The sequence below is a fragment of the Centroberyx gerrardi genome, chromosome 12 (genome assembly GCF_048128805.1).
Source record: "Centroberyx gerrardi isolate f3 chromosome 12, fCenGer3.hap1.cur.20231027, whole genome shotgun sequence".
Classification (NCBI taxonomy): Eukaryota; Metazoa; Chordata; class Actinopteri; order Beryciformes; family Berycidae; genus Centroberyx; species Centroberyx gerrardi.
Window position 1 is genome coordinate 26480049 of NC_136008.1, and position 14506 is coordinate 26494554.

Sequence of the window (14506 nt, forward strand, 5' to 3'; positions counted from 1 at the left end):
ACTATAATGAGGAGTCAGGACCACCTCTCTCTCTCTCTCTCTTTCTCTCTCTATGATGGGCTGCTGAGAAAGAGCGCCATATCCTAAAATTACACGGGGCGGGCAGGTTTGACAAGGACTTGTAGCGGCTGGCATTCTCTCCTGAGGCCCTCTGAACTTCTCCCTCCGTCGACTGATGAAATATTTAGCATTACAATAGCAGCCTCTTTAAGGGAGGAGGGTGTCACTGACTCGGATCTATTGTTGTGTGTCTGCGCTGTTGTGGTGTGTGTTGGATGCTCATCGTCCATATTTCAAACTTTGTGGGCAAGGTTATGGGTAACACGTTACAATAAGTTACACAAAAACAAAGCTTTGCTCTTAAGCGTTGCTCTTGACTGTCTTCTCATATTTCTGAATCGTAAATTATTTCACTACTGTTTTAGTCAACTGTTAAAAGCCCAACTCATGTATTCATGGATCTGATGCATTCACTACTCTGACTGACGTCTGAGGCGTTTATTAATCCATTTTAGGGATGACCACATACAGAGTATGACATCAGTGTTTGCTAAAGGAATATTCTTTCCAGTCTAGAGCCTAAGCTAAAGTAATTCAGTAAGTGTTTCAAAGTGAATACTGTGACATCAATTTACACTGTATGTACTGTGTCTATACATGTCTTTGTATTGCAGAGGTGGATGGACACCGACAAGAGCAGCTGAGTGTGGATGAGGATCATTGTGGAGCAGATTGTTGAGGACCATGAGGGAAAGGACATGGAGGAAGAAGATCGGCTGGATGCAGAGCTGCGATGAGATGAGCCCACAGAACTTGAATGGATAGAGCGGTCATTCCCATTAAAATCAGCATTCCTGGATGGTCAGAGCAGCGGACATTTTTATGTGTACCATCTGTATAAACCGACTTACGGCAAGTGGCTGAGGCGAGAAGTTTTTCAGCAAGGACCAAAGCAGTGGAAACCTGGCGGAGGCTACTTACAGCTGAAATAAGTTGTCACTCATGCCACAATTAGGTGTTGGTCTTTTACCAGTTGCTGCTGTCTTTTTAAGTGTATCTACTACAGACATTTTAACTGTTGTGCTTCATGACAGTTCAGTGTTTTGCAAGTTTATGACTGTTTTTACATTTGAATGATGGCACATGTGTACCTGTTGTTGTGTTTGTGTTTAAAAAGGCTAAGACTCAATACACTTTGTTAGTAATTTTTTTTTTATCTCTGATGTCTGTAAAATGGGTGTTATTTTGTTTTTTAAATTTGTGTAGGTGATTGTTGTTAATACGATTTTTATTACATTTGATATTACATTGCATAAAATGTTCATCTATATACTGTGTATTAGTCGTGTACTTGTCTGTTCTCAATTAAACTTAACAATTGGTATTATAAAGTAATGACTTAGTAACCAAATAGTTCAAAATTTAGCCAGCTCACAATTTACAGCATTAAACTGCATTATTTTGGTGAGGACCAGTTGGTGCTTTATTCTGTTAACAAGGTGATGCTCAACTTTACTTGAGGGGACACAAAAATGGTAACTAATGGTAAGATAATCATGAAGTAATGATGCATACCCATTAACAACTCTAGTAGTTATTTGTTAGTTAGGTAGGGCGATGCACTACTTTACTTGAGGGGACACAAAAATGGTAACTAATGGTAAGATAATCATGAAGAAATAATGCATTCCCTAGTAACAACTCAGTATGATGCTCTACTTTACTTGAGGGGACACAAAAATAGTAACTAATATGGGGGTAATAAGGAAGTAAAGATTTGTTATTGTTTACATGCCATTTAGTACCTTATTCAGAGCTAATCAGGAACGATACATTAAGTAAGTGGTCATTATGTGGATTCACAGATATCCAGGAACTAATCATTAGATACTGGTTCATTAACATGGTATCTAATAGTCTGTTCTTAAGTAACTTGTCATTATGTACTATATTGTACTTGATTCAGAGTCATTCAGGAACTCCCTTTCGTTAACTAGCAGTTCGTTCCTTACTCGTTCCTTGGTAACTACGCACGTTTTTGTGTACCTTATTGTAAAGTGTTACCAGGTTATGTTATTATCGTTAATTTTCCTTGTTGTTATTGTCATTATGGCTATTGTCTTGGTTGTGGATACAACCTATCTCTGTCTCTCATCTCTGTAGTTTCTCTACATGCCACCACCATCATCATCATAATTCCAATCACAGGCAACATGTTCATACCTGCTTGCTGATTACTGGTATCAACATCATTTGAGTATAACAACAGCGAAAAAGATTGTTTGTTAAAACTGATAAAATACTTTTCACTACCTTACCAAAATATCAGAAGTAACCACAGCAATTTCCATGGCGTGACTGTATAAGAAACACTGTGGGGCCTGATCAAATCTGTAAGAGGCATTAGAGGACAATGTTGCAACACGATCAGGCTGAATGCTAAGACATGTGAAAATCCTGTTCTCATCCATAAATACGTCAAGGTTGTTGTTGTCATGACAATTTTCTGACAGAATACAATCTAAGAGCGACTTTGGGAATTAAACGCTTCTTTTTCGTTATTTTTTTTTTGTCATTTGGACTGTTGAAAAATAGATGGAGTCGGGGACGGCGCGAGGTGTTGTATTCAATATATGGGCTTTCATGTGATAAATTGAACGTTATTCATATATGAGTGCACACTGTTTTTTGGTTATTCTGGAGAGAAGTTGCCTCGCGCTGCCCAGGGACCCTTTTCCTTTTAACCGAGAAGCAGTTCGGAGAAGGAGGGGAGGGTGGAGGAGGGGGTGGAGGGAGGGTGAAGGGTGGGGGAGGGGGGGTAGAGGTGGGGGGAATCTCTACAGACCTTGATACAATTACTGTGCCTTCCCCTCTCCATCCGCACCACTCCTGGCCGCGCTCTCCGCCGCGCCGTGGGGAATAGCAAAGGGCCCCGGCTATCTTGGCAGAAGATTTGGTCAGTCAGGCATCAAATGCGAGGGCCCTCTCTTCTCACACTCTGTGCCGGGGGCGGCCACGCCGGGGGACCCCGCATTGTGCATTTTCACACACTTCCCTCCGAGGGGGCCGCGGCAAATCCTCGGCCCCGGGAAGGGAAAAGTGGGCAGGGAGAGAGAGAGGGAGAGAGAGAGAGAGAGAGGGAGAGAGAGAGAGAGAGAGGGGAGTGACACAAATGGAGGGAGAGCAATGGGGTGGACGAGGTAGAGAGATTGAGAGACGGAGGGAGGGTGAGAAAGAGGGAGGGAGGGAGGGAGAGAGAGAGAGAGAGAGAGAGAAGGGAGAAAAATAGGTCCAGAGGCTAGATAAAAAAAAAAAAGGCACCAAGGCTTCAGGCATCCTCAAGGAGACAAACAACAGCTCACTGGACACTGGAGTGGTTCTCTCTCTCTCTCTCTCTCTCTCTCTCTCTCTCTCTCTCTCTCTGAAAGGTAGAAAAGGTTTTATTCAGGGGGTTTGGAGAGTTGACCCTTGGTGGGTGTGTGACAGTAATGGCTATGGGCTATAGGGCTAAGGGTCAGGGTGAAAAGTAGGGAAATGTATTTCTATTCATGGTTTCGGGGCACTGTGCTTGTTCAAAGACTAATGTCACACAAGCCTGTTTTTTTTATTTGGGAGTGGGAAGGTGTATGGGAAAGGTGTAAACCCCCCGAGCAACAAATCTCCATCAGAAGTCAGCAGGCCGAGGAGACCCTCTCATTTCCCTCAACTATCTCCACCGAAAATATGATTGTTTCTCAGATCAGCTCAAACTTTTTGACACGGAGGGCAAAAGGCCAAAATCTATTATTTTGTTGGTGGGCAGTGGGGCGAAAAAAAAAAGGAAAAAAAGAGAAGAGGCAATACCTGCCAATAGAATTTAGATTACAGAACAGATCTCAAAATTCCTCCTTAGATATCATTAGGTTCACTGCGAAAAACATGCATCTTAATGAGTCATTTAGTCTCATATTCAGACTTCAAATCCTATTTTACTTAAAATAAGAGAAAAATTCTGCCAGTGAGGAGAGATAACTCCACTTGTTTCCAATGTAGTTTCAGGGATTTTCTAGAAATTAGTGTCAATAAACAAGTCAGAATAAGGCAGATTACAGCACTATTATTAAGAAAATGACACTTGATTCTACAAAATTCTTGAGAAAAGTTGATTTGCATTGGAAACAAGTGTTAAGTTTTTCACTTACTTTTAGAAAATTACGATTTTAGGACTCAATAATAGACTAAATGACTCGTTAAGAGCTAGAGACAGTTTTATGAGTGGATAAAGAGTAGTGCTTCAAAAAAGGCTGTAAAGGGTGTAAGTGACTTTTCCAACTTTGATTTTAAATATGAAAAAATAGAGAGAAAGCTCTAAAATTTTTATATATTTTCCTATTAAAGTTAACCGCATCTCCCATAAAACTCTCATATATATATTGTATCTCATTCTGGAAACCCTTTTGAGAGACAGAACATTTAGTGACAGGCCCAAGTTGACGTGTGCGTGCCACTTTGAGTGGCTGTGCTCTGAAAGTATCTAAAATATAAAACAATGCAGCGCCACATTTCAGCCTCGTCTTGTTTCCCAGCGTCGCTCTGGCAGGGCTCCGTGAGCAGGAATGTTTTCTTTTATCATTTTGGCAAAAACACATGTTGAGGGCATTGTTCACCCTAATGAAAGAAGCAAAAGATAAGGGAATAATGTGACACCTTGCCTAACCTGTGGTGTGTGTGTGTGTGTGTGGGGGGGGGGGGGGGGGGGGGGTTGTGTATGTATGCAAGGAAGAGAGAGAGAGAATTAGTTCTGGAATCAATTAATGTAATACTATACAGATATACCTTGCAGTTGACCACGGTCAAATGATCCCTATTATTGTTCGTTGCCACAGCCAATACATTCTAAAGGGAAAAACAAAACTCTTCAGAGAAATCATGTCGAACTACAAGACTGGCTGATTGAAGCTCTGCTGACATGATTAGGGCAACTTTGCAGCAATTCAGAAATTCATGTATCCATAATCCATAATGAGCAGCAATAGCAAGCGTCGAAAACATCACACTTTCTACGATGTGGATGCAGCAGCTGTAAACGAAGAATTATTGAGTCTTAATGATTGAAAATTCGAAATATAATAGACTCAGAAGCCTTAATATAATATAGATTAGACAAATCTGCAGCATATCTTCCATTCTAGTTTCATTTCTTATGCTTTTCTGTTATCCGCAATGATTTTCTGACAATTCACATCCCAGCTGAAGGTAAAATTGCTCCTCTCCACTGCCTCAAAAAGTTGCCCTTGTACCCCCACATTAAAAATACAGCTTTAATATGATTCATTCCAGACGAACCTCCAGCACTAACATGCACATCTTCAGAGGAATTATAAAGTCAAACAAAAGACCCCTTTTCTAGTGGTGGGGCGGTGTATGAATATTATTATTGTTGTGCATCTCTGTGAAAAAGGGAGATAGACTTTCCAGCCATCTTTATTGCAGTGTTAAGGCCCAGGTAATGCCTCAGAATAATGCATGATAAGGCAAACATCGGCACTCCTTTCAAAATATTCAAATGCGATCGGCGGAGTGGAAAATAAAGGAACGTGGACGGGTGGAATGACTTCCCCCTTCTCCGCACTCCTTCATAATATTCATATCAGCCCTGATTTCCTCTTTCACTTTGTTTCTCAAAGTGACCCTGACACAGAGGGAACAAACAAGCCTTCACATCTGATGTTTTGAGAAAGCTAATGTGGCTAATAGACGAGACAGACGTACTGAAGAAACATTATTCTCCAGACTCATTTTTATCTGCTTGTGGCCAATCCAAAACTCAGCAAAACTCTGCTGTAGTGTGCATTAGTATAAATAAATTACTTAATGTTATCGGAGTACATGAGCTTTCTTTTTGTCATTTATGTGTAGGTTTCATATTTTTATCCAGAGTGCACATCCAGTTGGTGTTTGCTTTTTTTTTCCAAGGTCTTCTTTAAGACTTCTGTCTCAAGGCAGAAAACTATCTAGAGAGGTGCAGTGTTGTTTTTTCAAGATGATGATAAAGTGTTCATTCATTCATCCATTTATTCATTCATTTTCATTACCTGCTTATTCCTATTCAGGGTGGGGGCTGGAGAGAATGTTTTATACAAAAAAATCAAATCAAATCCTGAATCAATACCTTCAAATAGGGCAGTGATTGGCAGTGCTGTCTGTATAGATGCCTGCATATAAGTCATACACTGGGGCATGTTAGTCCATGCTGGACATTTAGCTCAGTCTTTGCGCTCAATGGTCAATGCACCAGTGCCAAAAGTTGAGCAATCACAGTGCAACTGCCACTGTGAAAACTTTTAAGTTTTCACTCAACCCAAAATTGAGGAAAAATTAGACACATTTTTACACTTGATTTCCTAAATTTGGTCTATTATTAAGATTGCCTTGTGAAAGATATGATACTTTTTATTGTTGCAAAAATCACCTGAAACAAAACTTAAGTACATAATTCCTGTCATCTTGAAAAATTTAAATCTAAAGTTAGTAACAAGTAACACTTTCTGGGGAAGCCACAATGACAATAAACCAGAGATCAATTTAATGGGCACTGTATCAGTACCCATAGTGAGTTTCTGGGGATATGGGTACAATTCATGTTTTGTCACAATAAGTGCTTCAATCAAATAAAACTTGTTTTGGTGCAAAAGCTCCAGCAAACACTTGGTGAATCCATAAAGTCGCCTAATTTTTAATAGTGCAACTCCTGAATGTGTTTCTCAATGTCATGTTTGAGTTTTGGTTCTTTTTATGCCAATTTTGACAGTTCTTCATCTTCTTAAGTACTGGTACAGCAGTCCTAGATCATGGGAATTACATATGTGATATGTTTTTAGAGATGGATAAAATCTATTTTCTGATATGGAGAGAAGTGCTCGACTGAAGTAAAAAATAAATAAATAAATAAATTCAAAAAGTACTGAAGGAAGCCCAGGTACAAAGTACTTTTTCTGACATTTTGATGCAACGAACGAAGACAACGGAACAAAGAAGGAAGTCAGAATTAGACTGCTGGGGGAGAGCGGCCCATTCAGTGAGTCGGGTCTTAATGCGGCGATTAGAGAGACGGGAGCCTGCAGACGTGCCTGGTGGAAAAACCATGTCATGCCCATAGCTGCCACAGTTACTCCTGCATTACCTGCCTGCTTTTTATGCAGAATTGCGCAAAAACGAGAGGCACAAAAAGCAACTGCATGTTAAATAGGTATTAAAATTGTATAGTTTTAATACCTCCAGGTAGAGGGGGAATATTCAAATGCATCCATTCCCTCTTGTTCTGGTTTTGAGTGATTGAAGGAACTTGTGATTGGGTTTCCACATTGTGCCTCCATCTGCACACGCCAGCCCTTATCCGCCTTGATATTAACATGGCTCTTTCATTAGAAACCCAGCCCATTTTCTGGTTTATGGGTAAAATAAGATGCAGAATGAGACAATAAAGTGCATTTGTGTTTCAGTGGATGCATTATGAATAAATAATTGTAAGTGCCTGCCTGGGCCGCGTCGTCTTCAGGAGGATAATCACCGCCTATAACACACTCTCTTGCCCCTCAACGCAGCTACGCTCGGTGTACTAGTTCTATTATGTGGGTGAATATTGAAAGAGGATCATGACTTTATAATATCCATGTGCAGCGGGAGCGGGAACAAATGGAGAGACGGAGGCAGAGGGTGAAAACGGGTCATTTTCGGAGATTCTTTCTCTCTTCTCTGCAGTTATTTCTAGACAAAGAGAAGGAGAGCAGAAGAGAGTGAGAGAGGTAGAGGACGGGAGAGGATAGACAGGTAGAGAAAAACAAATAAAAAGCAAAAGACCCAGGCAGAGACAGTAAGGGACTCAAGTAATACCCAAGTCCAAACAGGGGTACTAACTTTCATCACTTGTTTTCAAGCTTGTATTTGCAGGTTGCTCTAACGCTGTAACTCCTTGCCAGTGTTTTTGGTCTCAAGTACATCAGTCAGTATAGCCTCCGCAAATGAGACATGCTGGTCCACAACACACAAAGGTCCATAATGCTAAGGTCCAAGTACAGGGAAAATGAGCTAAAATTAGTGTTGCTGTTGACATATCTACTGGGCACCATGGATTTAACATTAAAAGATATATATGAGGCAAACAAACTAATGTCACCTTTGAGTATGGGTGATTATACTGTAGGTCTCCATGTTCAAAGTGATGTTGAACATTGGTAGTGTTAGGGGTTTGTGTCAGGTGTCAGGGTTGTGTAGCTTGGCCATAATATAACCCCAAAATCAGTGATTCTCTGTTATCTGTTGCTCCAGTAGAGGAGATTCGTGAATTACGTTTTTTCTCTCTCTCCATTCACTGTCATTGTATAGTGAAACAGGTCTGAAAATCACACTTCTAGCACATAAACGAATGCGAAGAAGGCAGATTCTGACAATATATATTAAAAAAACAGTACTGTGTAAGTGAGTGGCTTTCTTTATTGGAGCAACAGATAACAGAGAATCGTCAATTTTGGGGTTGTATCATGGCCAGGAAGCTATACACAACCCAAGATACTACCAAAGTTCAACATCACTTTAACTCTATGCTGTAGTGACTGGTTGGAATGAAAACCTGCTTACTTGGGTCTTGATGGCACATGGTTGAGAACTAATCTTTTAAATTAGTTACAACCATGGCAATAGCCAGAAAATAAACAAAAAAACATCCTATACTTCACTATCCCAAGCTTTCACCAATGACTGCATGTTAAATTAAATGCTCCCTCCTCAGATATTGGAAATGTATTCAACAACTACAGGTGGCTGCACATGGTTGGGGCTGGGCTGGATGTGGTCGCAGGTGTCGAGGGAGTCACTGGTCTGGTCTGCAGGCTGTCGACAGAGAGAGGAGCCACCTGGCCCCTGTGTGTGTGTGTGTGTGATCAGTGTCACTCCACTGTCTGACATGATGGGTCTGCCGTTGGTGATGGGGCAACAGTGGGAGACACACACACACACACACACACACACGCCCAGGACAGGACACAGCCAGGCAGAAAGGTGATTGACAAGTCTCATTGTTTGGCGGGCCAGCCTGTATGCATTCCCCCTCCTAAAGAAGAGCAGGGAAGAGAAAGCTGCATCATAATCAGATACATGAAAATTCACAATCCGTCTCGCTCATACAAATGTTCCCTTATTGTAATGTTTACTCTAGCACATACAAGTGTTCACTTTTTCCATCATTTGTCCTTGTAAAATACTCTCTGTATAACATGTAAGACAAAAATATAAATGTAGTGTGAATGGAATAAGCCCAGGCACACAGGCACACCATTGCCATTAAGTACCTTTTAAATTCGGGTTGGGACTGAAAGGTGGGTCACAAAGAACAAAATGGGCCCCCGAATTATTTTGGAAAAGTTGATAGTCATTGTTTCAGTCTGCCAGCAGCCTGAGTCAGCTGTGTTATGTTGCCATCATCTTCCTAAGCTCAGCAAAATAAAATGATCTGAGTGAAACAGCATAGGTTGGCAGGTTATGCTGTCTAAAAGGTAAAGCATTTTTGTTGGATTAGCCACTGCTTTGATAGGCTGCATAACCTGCAAGCATTACATTTAATTACAGATCTGTACATTACAGATAAAAGGTCCAAAACAAGTGCAGAAGGATAATAACTCAGGAGAGGAGATGATTTACAGGCAACCTTTCAAAGGGATAGAGATGCTGCTTACAGCAAGAATGGGAGGGCTTCAACAGCTGGAACAAAGTCAAAGTGGATATCATAGTGGGTCATAAAGAACAAAAGTACAGGAAAAATACTGTTAGATGCAATAATTGTTGTCAAATAACCCATTTGCATTACAGAATAAGACCAAACTTGTCCTTTGACATAAATCAAATGTCCAGGAGCATGAGGGATACTTTAATACTTTAATAGTTCTTTAATAGCATCTTTAATAGTTACATGACAGATAGCCTTTGGCCTACTGGCACAAAGTTATAGGACAGATTTATTACAGAATCCATTTACTGTACTGTACATAGAGAAATTAGTTTAGTCTACACATGGGAGACAGTTTCAGTTTCCCATTAAAAAAAAACTAATAATGAATTAAAAAAAAAAAAGTTTAATTTAAGAAAATTTGAGATGCAAAGTTTCTGCAGAACACTTCACAGCAGAGTCCTATGCTATCGCCATTCACCAATGTTACAAGACATTCAAGCATATAATGTAATATGATATAATATCACATTGTACTGTACCACACCCTATCGTATTGTATCATGGCGTAACGTATCGTATCATGTCGCATTGTATTGTATCGTATCGTATCGTGTTGTATCATATAGTATCGTATCGTATCGTATCGTGTATTGTATCGTATCGTATCGTGTTGTATCATATAGTATCGTATCGTATCGTATCGTGTATTGTATCGTATTGTAATGTATTGTATTGTATTGTATCGTATCGTATCGTATTGTATCATATAGTATCGTATCATATTGTATCGTATTGTATTGTATTGTATTGTATCACATCGTATCGTATCGTATCGTATCGTATTGTATTGTATTGTATCGTATCGTATTGTATCATATAGTATCGTATCATATAGTATCGTATTGTATTGTATTGTATTGTATCACATCGTATCGTATCGTATCGTATCGTATCGTATCGTATTGTATCGTATTGTATTGTATTGTATTGTATTGTATCGTATCATATCGTATTGTATCGTATTGTATCGTATTGTATTGTATTGTATCGTATCGTATCATATTGTATTGTATCGTATTGTATCGTATCGTATTGTATTGTATTGTATTGTATTGTATCGTATCGTATTGTATTGTATCATATAGTATCGTATTGTATCGTGTTGCGTTGTATCGTATCGTATCGTATTGCATCGTATTGTATCGTATTGTATCGTATAGCGGCGTGTCGCATCATGTTGTATCGTATCGCATTGTAGCATGTCATATTGTATCGTATCACATCATATCATATCATATGTTTGGTGTGTTGGTGTGAAATATACATATTTGACTAAGTTCCTAAAATTCTCTCCACAACAGTAAGAGCCAACAGCATTCTTACATAAACTGAAGTTAACTACATTTTGACAGTACAATAGGGAGATAATACCTTACACACAGCACATAATCCACAGAGATGACCACAGAAGAGCAGGCGCCAACGCCAATGTTACAAGACATTCAATTGTTTTAGCCCATATTTTGGCCCGTGTAATCGGCAGACATACATACCGAGTCCAGGAACACAACCGGTGAACAAGGGGGCCAACACCGAGATTTACAAGACACACTGGGTTCACATTTTTTGGGGCTGGGGAGTCTATATATGTCTGTGTTTCAGTCCCTGGCCAGTTGCTAAGGGAACACCTGCAGATAGCTAGTTAACTAAGTGCAGCGAAGATGCTCCCGTCGTGGTGATCAATTATGGATGAGCCGAAAGAACTTTGACATGTTAAACCTCTTAGAGAGGCTGGAGAGGAGGAAGAGCGAGAGAGAAGGGAGTGAGAGGAAGACGGAGAGAGAGAGACAGAGAGAGAGAGAGAGAGAGGAGGGGGGGCAGACTCATCTCAGACAGAGCAGCATATTAACATGTTATTGTTAAAAAAAAAAAAGGAGAAGGTCCACTTTGATGGGTTTTAACTGGCATCCGCATGCACCCTGCTTGGGATAATACATGCAGGATAACGGTCATGCTCTGATATAGGGAGTTCATGCTACATGATTTGCATAATGCATTTGGATGTCCACCTTCATAATACCTTCAATGCGTATCATAAAATCTACTGCATCTAATGCATGTTCTGGGTTACTGTACAGCAGCATATACTTCAGTGAGCGTCTTCAAATAGGAAAATGCTAGCTAGAAACCTGGTAGGGAAGACTTGTATACAGACTTGAAAATGTTTAAGGGATTCTCACATTGTGGAGGTTCAAATGTTGTCTGACTTGATGGAAATATGTCTTCATTGGCTTTATTATTCATATAAAGATACCGTGTTCCCTACTTTCGATTTACACTTTAATGGCGTTAACGTGGGTCAGCCAAATATGAAATAAAAAAGGATCCAATTCGCAGACTGACCAAGGTAACTTGATGGACAAGTATTTTTTAAAAGCCATCTTCACTGGTAAAGATGCAGCAGAGTGTTCAGCAACACACACAATCCACCAGGTGATAATGTTCACTAACACCTGGCTGCATCTCCGACACCTTCAAAAAAAAAAGAAGTCCCCATTTTTTATTTTTTTTTTAAAGCGAGCGCCTGGAGGAAGCTACTACCTAACTCATGCAAAAACCATTAGGGCTTTAGGGCCAAAAGAGGAGAAGCGAGGGAGGAGAAAAAAAAATCATTGTGTGTTCGAGAGAAGAAATAAGAAATACATTGAGAAGATCGTTGGAGATCAATATTCCATTTGGACTCCAAGACTAGACTAGACAATATATAGGCTAATGTTTTGCTGGATAAGCAGTGTGTGTGTGTGTGTGTGTGTGTGCATCTCTGCGTGTAAGCCTGGACATTGTGTCTAGGGGTGCAGAGAGGGGAACATGGTCGCTGTTGGAGAGCCTGGGAGCAGCTCCGGGCTCCATGTCACAGAGCAAGTCAGCCTGCGCAACTGTCCTCAACTATTGAGGTCAGCCTGGGTTTCTGCGTTGTTGACTCTCGGAAAACAGAGCGTGAGACACTGGAGCATAAGACATCAGAGCGCTGGAGCATTATGATGGTGGAGGGCAGAATAGAATAGAATAGAATAGAATAGAACTGATATTTTGTGAGCATGGAATTACAAGGTTCTATCTGGGTGGAATGCAGTTCTGAGATATTGAGCATCAATGATGTGACATACCAGCTGGAAAAACTGTTATGAACTTTCTATCTTTCAATATTTAACCCCAAAATATTCTTTAAAGAGTAATAGCACCACACAGTCATCAAAGATCATGATATACAATGATAATAATAATACCAAGCTCAAAATTGGGCAAACGATTTATTCTTTAATATCCATGACTTTTCTTAGCCATAAACCACCTGAAGAGAAGAGAAGAGAAGATAAGAGAAGAGAAGAGAATGTGAAGATAATTAGAATGAATTTACCTTCTGCAAAGAAAATATTTAGATCAGATTCATTCAAACTTTTCTGAACCTGAGTCAAAAATCTAATTTGAGGTTAAGGGCCATGTTTGTCAAAATTAAGGCTCAGGAGCCAAAATGTTCCTGATGGTTCCTCAAGAGCAACAACATGTTTTCATTAGACTGTGTTCCTTTGCACAACTAAATAGCACTGTTGGATTGTGGGATGAAAGAAAAAAGTTGAATAATGTTTGTGTGAGAGAGAGACACACACAGTGAGAAAAAGATAAAGACAAACATTGACAGAGACATACCAAACAAGTCTGAAACCCAGAAAGAGATAGATACAGAGATACAGAGAGATAGAAAACAGGGATGAGTCCATTTTGAAGTAGTCAATAAAGTAGTTTTTCCTTTAACCCGATGCTAACCCACGTTGGGGAGTTGGAACACAGGAGAGGTCAACACCAGCATTAACACTGAACCAGACTCCATCAAGGAAAGCATTCCTGCTCTCAGCCTTCAGCACTGTCCATTTCCTCCTGAACATCAACTGAAAACTCAAAACAGAATTCATGCATTTTTCTTGTGCTTTTAAGACACTTCAATTAAAATCTGTGAACATGAACAACTTATTAGGCATCGAATCAGTTGAGGCAAGTGAAATATTACTGGAAGTGAAGTAATACTTAAACTAAAATACTAACACTAAAATTGTGCTGTTTTTTGTTATTCAGGTGAAGGAGTTAATTGACGCAGCTCATTACATTCTGATGGCTGCCACTTACAGCTAATAATAAACCAATAATCCTCCCTAAATTAGAACTCACATACTGTAAGTTATACCTATGATACTAGAGGATTTAACCAATCTCCGTGCACATAAACCACTCTCTCCCACAGAAAATCACACATATCTTGGAAGATCTTGTCATCAAAAGACAAAACATGGAAATACTCCAGTCACAATACATTGGAAGTGTGTGGTTTTTAACATCCACACAGAAAATATTCCAGTGTTTGTGATTTGATTTTTCAGTCACAATTATTTGGAATTGACAAGTGATGATAGGAGTGATGCTAGTCCACTGATAGAGCTGATATGGCTCTGGGACAGCTGTTCAAAACTATCTAAAACTGTTAAATTAACTCTTACATGTGTGGAGTATTAAGATTTACAGTCTAATAGTTCAATTAAGACTGACTTTGCTGTGCAGATGAGCTTTACATCAGTATAGAACTAACAGTTTACAGTACTTTGACACTTGACAGCATCACTGATTTTAGGCTATTTGTTGCCTAGTTTCTAACTTTGGGAGAGCGCTGTGATACTTTTGTTTAGTTGATTCCAGTAAGGGAAATAATTAATCCATCTCCATATGAAATGACATACAGTAAGTTACTAACAA